Source organism: Trichomycterus rosablanca, chromosome 13, assembly GCF_030014385.1.
Source record: "Trichomycterus rosablanca isolate fTriRos1 chromosome 13, fTriRos1.hap1, whole genome shotgun sequence".
NCBI classification, from domain to species: Eukaryota; Metazoa; Chordata; class Actinopteri; order Siluriformes; family Trichomycteridae; genus Trichomycterus; species Trichomycterus rosablanca.
The window spans coordinates 36,386,816-36,392,815 of NC_086000.1; positions in this window are offsets into that span (position 1 = coordinate 36,386,816).

Genomic DNA, 6,000 nt, shown 5'->3' on the forward strand with positions numbered 1-6,000 from the left:
ATAACACTGATGGATTAATGGTTGAGGATGTGAGAGATCTCCAAGCCGAGACAGGATAGATACATTTGTTTATTTTTTATTATTTAATTGTTTCATTTTTATTGTTTATAAATAATATTTTTTATTATTTATTTTATAATTTTTTCGATGCCTCTTTCAGGTGTAGACTTAAGAGTTAACAGATCTAGAATTTTATATTGAAATGATAATTTATTTGTTAAATACAGATAAAGTTGCGCTTTCAATTAGATTTTAAATGTTTGTACAAGCCAGAAGTGCTGCTAAATGTTCTGTGGGTAAAAGTGAAAATAAAAACAGCAGTTGTGTATAAGTGTGATGTTGTAGATTCTGTATTTATTCCTTTAGAATATTTGTTTCACAGTCTGAGCATCATTATTTAGATTTAGCTAGTTTAACCATGGTGCATTGAGACGTGTATTATTACTGCTTAGTTGTTTGAGAGGAGAAATTACGGTAACGGATTGGTATCGGTATCGGCAGATACTCAATTTGCAGTATCGGTATCGGACATAAACAAGTGGTATCGAGACAGTCCTAATTATTATTATTAGTATTATTATTATTCATCTGATCAAAAGCTCTGCCTTATAGCTGTTGGTCTTCATAAGTTTCAGCAACTTATCCCACTACTGCTGAGATCTGAGGATCCAGGGTTCGAATCCCAGCAGTCCTATCAGCCGGTTGGGTGGACATGATCGGATAATATATAAGGGGGGTTGGCTGAAGCAGAATAGCTATTGGGATGCACATTTATCACATCTCATAAATTAGTTTAGTGTTTCTAATAAAGTGCTCATTTTCCACAATTTCCTTCCAGTCTAGTAGTATCCAGTTACTCAGTGCCAATTCCAAGCCCGGATAGAAATGGGAGGGATGCATCAGGAAGCAGCGTAAAAACTGTGCTGAGTCCGGTATGTGGACCAGATCCGCTGTGGCGTCGCCTAAATACGGGAGCAGACGAAAAATAAATAGATAAAATTATAATGAAGAGTAGTGGACTGAGGAGTGAGCCTTGGGGAACCCCTTGTGTACCAGCTGTTGTAGTGGAATCATGACCAGAGACTACAAGGTGACAAGAAATGACCACAGATCGGGTACGTGCAGCTGATTCGCAATCAGGAACTGGAAACGACTAAATTAGGAGATGAAGGGGAGAAAATCCAGAAAAAAAGCGGTTTTGCTTTTCCAGCACATTTAATACACAGAGGACTTTCAAAGAGCTTCAGGTCTTCTTTATATTTTACGCCTGGATTACTGCAGAACCCTTCTTAACGGTTCCTGCTGAGCTAATGAGAACTTCAGCTAATTCAGAATTCTGCAGCCAGCGCCCAGGTGGCACAGCGTGATCTTCTGCTAGAACATTCTGAACTCTCCAAGTTTGAATCTCAGCTCAGTTCTGACGGAACCCTGTTCACCCTCTCGAGGTTAAAGACTGCAAGTCGAGACTGCAGTGCCAACAATGCTGCTCCTACTAGATGGGATGGAAACCTGGCGTGTTTGCACCAAAAACGAACTTTATCACAGACTGGACTGAATGATGAAGAACTCCAATTATTTTTGCTAGTTATAACTTTCAGTTCAATTTAATTTTGTGTTTGTATGATTTGTTTAAATCCTATTTATTCAAATTATTCTCCAGGCCACCCAAGAAGAATGGAGGTCTCCGCTGAGTCTGGTTCCTCTCAAGGTTCCTTCCTGTAATTTTAAGGGAGTTTTTCCTCGCCACTGTCGCCCTCGGCTTGCTCAACAGGGGTTTTTGGTCTGTTGGTCCTGAATTCTGTAAAGTTGCTTTGAGACAATGTCTATTGTAAAAAGCACTATATAAATAAATTTGACTTGACCGTGATGAGGTAGACCCTCATTGGACATTATCAGGGTCTCCAGCAGCAAAAGAAATCTTCTTCACACCTACTAAGCATCCTGCCCACATCACTGTCGTCCTCCATCAGCTTTACTGGTTACCAGTATCCTCCTGTATCAGGTTGTCCCAACCTACCTCTCTCACATTAGGGCTGCAACTAAAGACTATTTTTCTATCGATTAATCTATAGACTATTTTAGCGATTCGTCGATTAATCTAAACGATTTATTTTCCTCCCAAAAAATTAATTCGGAGTCTCATTTAAGCTTCTTTTATTTGAACAACAAACTGTACGACATAATAATACAACACAGAACTAAATGTAAACAGGGTTTATGTTCATATTATCACATTCTCAAGCGCTCCATATTAAACAGAGTGCAGCTCGTGTTTATGGTGTTCTGTACACACAGCAACGTGCTTCAACTTATAGCAGAAATAAAATAGTTAGATGTAGCCACATCTCATTAAGTCCCACGTACAGTAACGACAGAATGAGCCCAGATTCTAACCTCCACATTCACTCAACACTTACTACTATGTAAACACAGTGGTGAGTGCTCCGGCGCATTCACATGAGAAGCTTTTTGCGCTTTGAGCCCAACAAAGCAAAAGTGCACAGCGGTCTAAGTGAACTCACTAAGAAATACGGTATTGCAAGATCTCCACGACTAAGAAGCTTAATGAAACAATATAGACGTGCAACATGGCGCTGGTGCCGCTGTGGCACCATCAAAGCTTTGCATAGTGAACAAACCAGCTTTTAGTTTTGTGCCAGTTTTAAGTATCACCAAACTTTTGATGATTTGGGTCTTGGGTTGAAAGCTCTACAATCGTCCTCTGACTGCTGCAGACGGCATTTTTTAAGACTGTGCTTAATGCCACCAACCAGTGACTGGACCAGATACGAGTTACCTCACACACAGCAGGTAGTGCTGAGGAAATCATATGAACGCTTATATGAATGGAAACGTTGTAGAAATTAAAAAGGTCTCACATCCTCTGACTCTAAGCTTTTGGCTGACCCCTGTACGAGACCTGCGTCCAGTTCCACTGTTCCCAAACTCTGGATCTCTCTTTCACAATCTCTTCCTTTAAAGGTCAATTAAAAACCTTCCTCTTTACCTCTCATTATTCTCCTTCTTCCATGTCATAGTTTCGTTGTGTGTTTTTCTCTATTTCCTTTTGTACAGCATCCTTGAGTATGCGAATGGTGCTGTATATAATTAAATTATATCATTATTATTAGGGCTGGTTCAATACCACTGTTTAATGTCCGATACAGATACTGCAAACTGAGTATCTGCCGATACCGATACCAATCCGATACCGTCATTTCTCCTCTCAAACAACTAAGCAGTAATAATACACGTCTCAATGCACCATGGTTAAACTAGCTATCTAAATAACAACGCTCAAACTGTGGAACTAATATTCTAAAGGAATAAATACAGAAGCTACAACATCACACTTATACACAACTGCTGTTTTTATTTTCACTTTTATACACAGAACATTCAGCAGCATTTTTGGTTTCACTTACGTTCCAGCTGTCGTTCACATGACACATCATGTGTTTAGATGTGGCAGTAGTAGATTATTTTTATTGTGTTTAAACAGTGTGTTTAGATGTGGCAGTAGTAGATGATTGTTTAAAATGCTAAAAGTAGAAGTAGATCAGTGTGTTTTCATTTCTGAATGGCTATTGCAGATGAGTTGTAGATCAGTGGCACATTGGAACGTTATCTTTTTGTGTTATTCGTTTTACACACAAACAATGGCCTTATTTACATTAAGTGTTACTTACATTAAACAACAGTATCGGATCAAATTACACATTTTTTTTTCCTTCCGATATCCGATCCAGTGATTTGGGCCGATACAGAGTATAAGATCGGTGCCAGCCCTAATTATTATTATTTCATTCATTCCTTGTCTGTTTTACCATTCAGGGTCACGGTGGGTCTGATTCAGTAAGCAAAAGGTAGGAAACACCCAGTCCATCCACCCATTCCATCACAGCACACACACACCCCCAATTAACCCGACTTCATGTCTTTACACTGTGGCAGAACATGCAAACTCCACACAGAAATGACCTGGACCAATCCATCTGGGATTCAAACCCAGGACTTCTTGCTGTGAGGCAACAGTGCTACCTACTGTGCCACTGTGCCAATGTATTATTACTGTTGTTGTTGTTGTTGATGTTGTTAAGGAATCAATAGATCCAAGGATAGGAAAGATTTTTTCACTACAAGAAAAGAAAAGGAAAATCAAATAACCACCAGCAGTGGAAATAATTGAGCTACACGTACTGAAGCTCTTGTTAATAAAATAAAACAATAAAAAAATGACAAAGCACAAAGCTCAGAAAATACCAGAGTATCATTAGAAGATCAACTGGCTTACAATAGTTGTAAAAATGAAGCAAGTTCTGTTTATGTAGCGCCTTTCACATACTCAGTGATGCTTTAGATTAAAGGCAAAGCAACACTAAAGGGGGAAAGAAAATAAAACACTTGGAATAAGACGAGTGAGCAGTTTTGAGTCTATCTTTGAAGGCGGAGATGGAAGAACACTCACAAAGAGATTATGGGAGCGAGTTTCAGCGTTTGGGGGCAGCAAAACTGACCCTGCCACCTGGTGATGCTGGTCTGGTACGTCGGACTGCCAGAAGTCCAGTGCCAAAAGATCTGAGAGAGCGGGAGGGAGGGTAGGGATGGAGGAGCTCACAGAGGTCTACAGGGGCGAGACCATGAAGAGCTTCAGTGAAGATGATGGAGGACGGGGGGATGAACTGTAGCAGGTCCAGTATTTTTGCAGGGAGGTCAATAGAAATGGAAGTTACAGTAAACCAGGCGGGAGAGAAGGACGACATTTAGCAGCATTTTGGCGTCAACGTCATCATCATCACTGCTGAGCGGAGGGCAGAGGCGTGACATGTTGAGCAAGTGACTTGAAGACGTGTAGAAAAGATGAGTTTTATTATATGATGGATTGCTGAAGAGGACAGATGAGTGTGGGTTTAAAAAACACCTGTAATGGGGGGGGTGGGGGGGGGTTGTTTGTTTATTATGATTTTAACGTCATGTTTAACACTTTGGTTACATTCATGACAGGAACGGTAGTTACTGGTTACACAAGATTCATCAGTTCACAAGGTTAATATCGAACACAGTCATGGACAATTTTGTATCTCCAGTTCACCTCACTTGCACGTCTTTGGACTGTGGGAGGAAACCGGAGCTCCCGGAGGAAACCCACGCAGACACGGGGAGAAAATGCAAACTCCACACAGAAAGGACCCAGATCGCTCCACCTGGGGATTGAACCCAGGACCTTCTTGCGGTGAGGCGAGAGTGCTACCCAATTAGCCACCGTGCCGCCCTGTGGGTGGTTAGTGGTCTGGTACCACCAAGACAAACCCGCCGACAAAAGCAGGACCCAAGGTGCAGAGCACAACAAAAAACCTTAAAAAAAAAACTAGGACTAAGAGAGGGGAAAAGCCCTAGGTGGGACACTTGACCGTGGCCAGATAACCAGCTACTCGGTCCACCAATCAACCGACACACGAGTCGAGACCCCGGATTCTTATTCCCCAAAATCTAAACTAAACAAAGGGTAAGAAAACGAGGAAATAATAGTTTTTAGAGAGGAATCGACTGTTCCTCTCTGATTCAGCTGAAGAATCGATTCCCAAGATGATTCACTTAACTACAAGCGTTGGCTTCCAACCCGGAAGCAACAGAATGCGGTAAAGATCGACTTTACGTTAGTAAATAAATGCGAAGAGCACTCTTCTTTTACAAAATAAGGAACGATTGAACGCACACCGGCCGACTACCTTACCGACTGAGGTTGACTCAGCAGAGTAAAGCTGCGTCCAAAATCGCATACTTCCACACTCAATAGCAGTACGCGAGAGCGGTTAGTATGTCCGAATACGTAGTATACATAAAAAGGTACGCGAGAAGTACCCGGATGACCTCTTTCTTGGGCAGCCATGTATGAGTATGCGAACGATGCACACTTTCGGTCCGCTGATGTATCCCATAATTCAACTGGAAATTCAAAAGCGGAAGAATAAACAAGCAAGATGGCGGAAAACGGAGAGT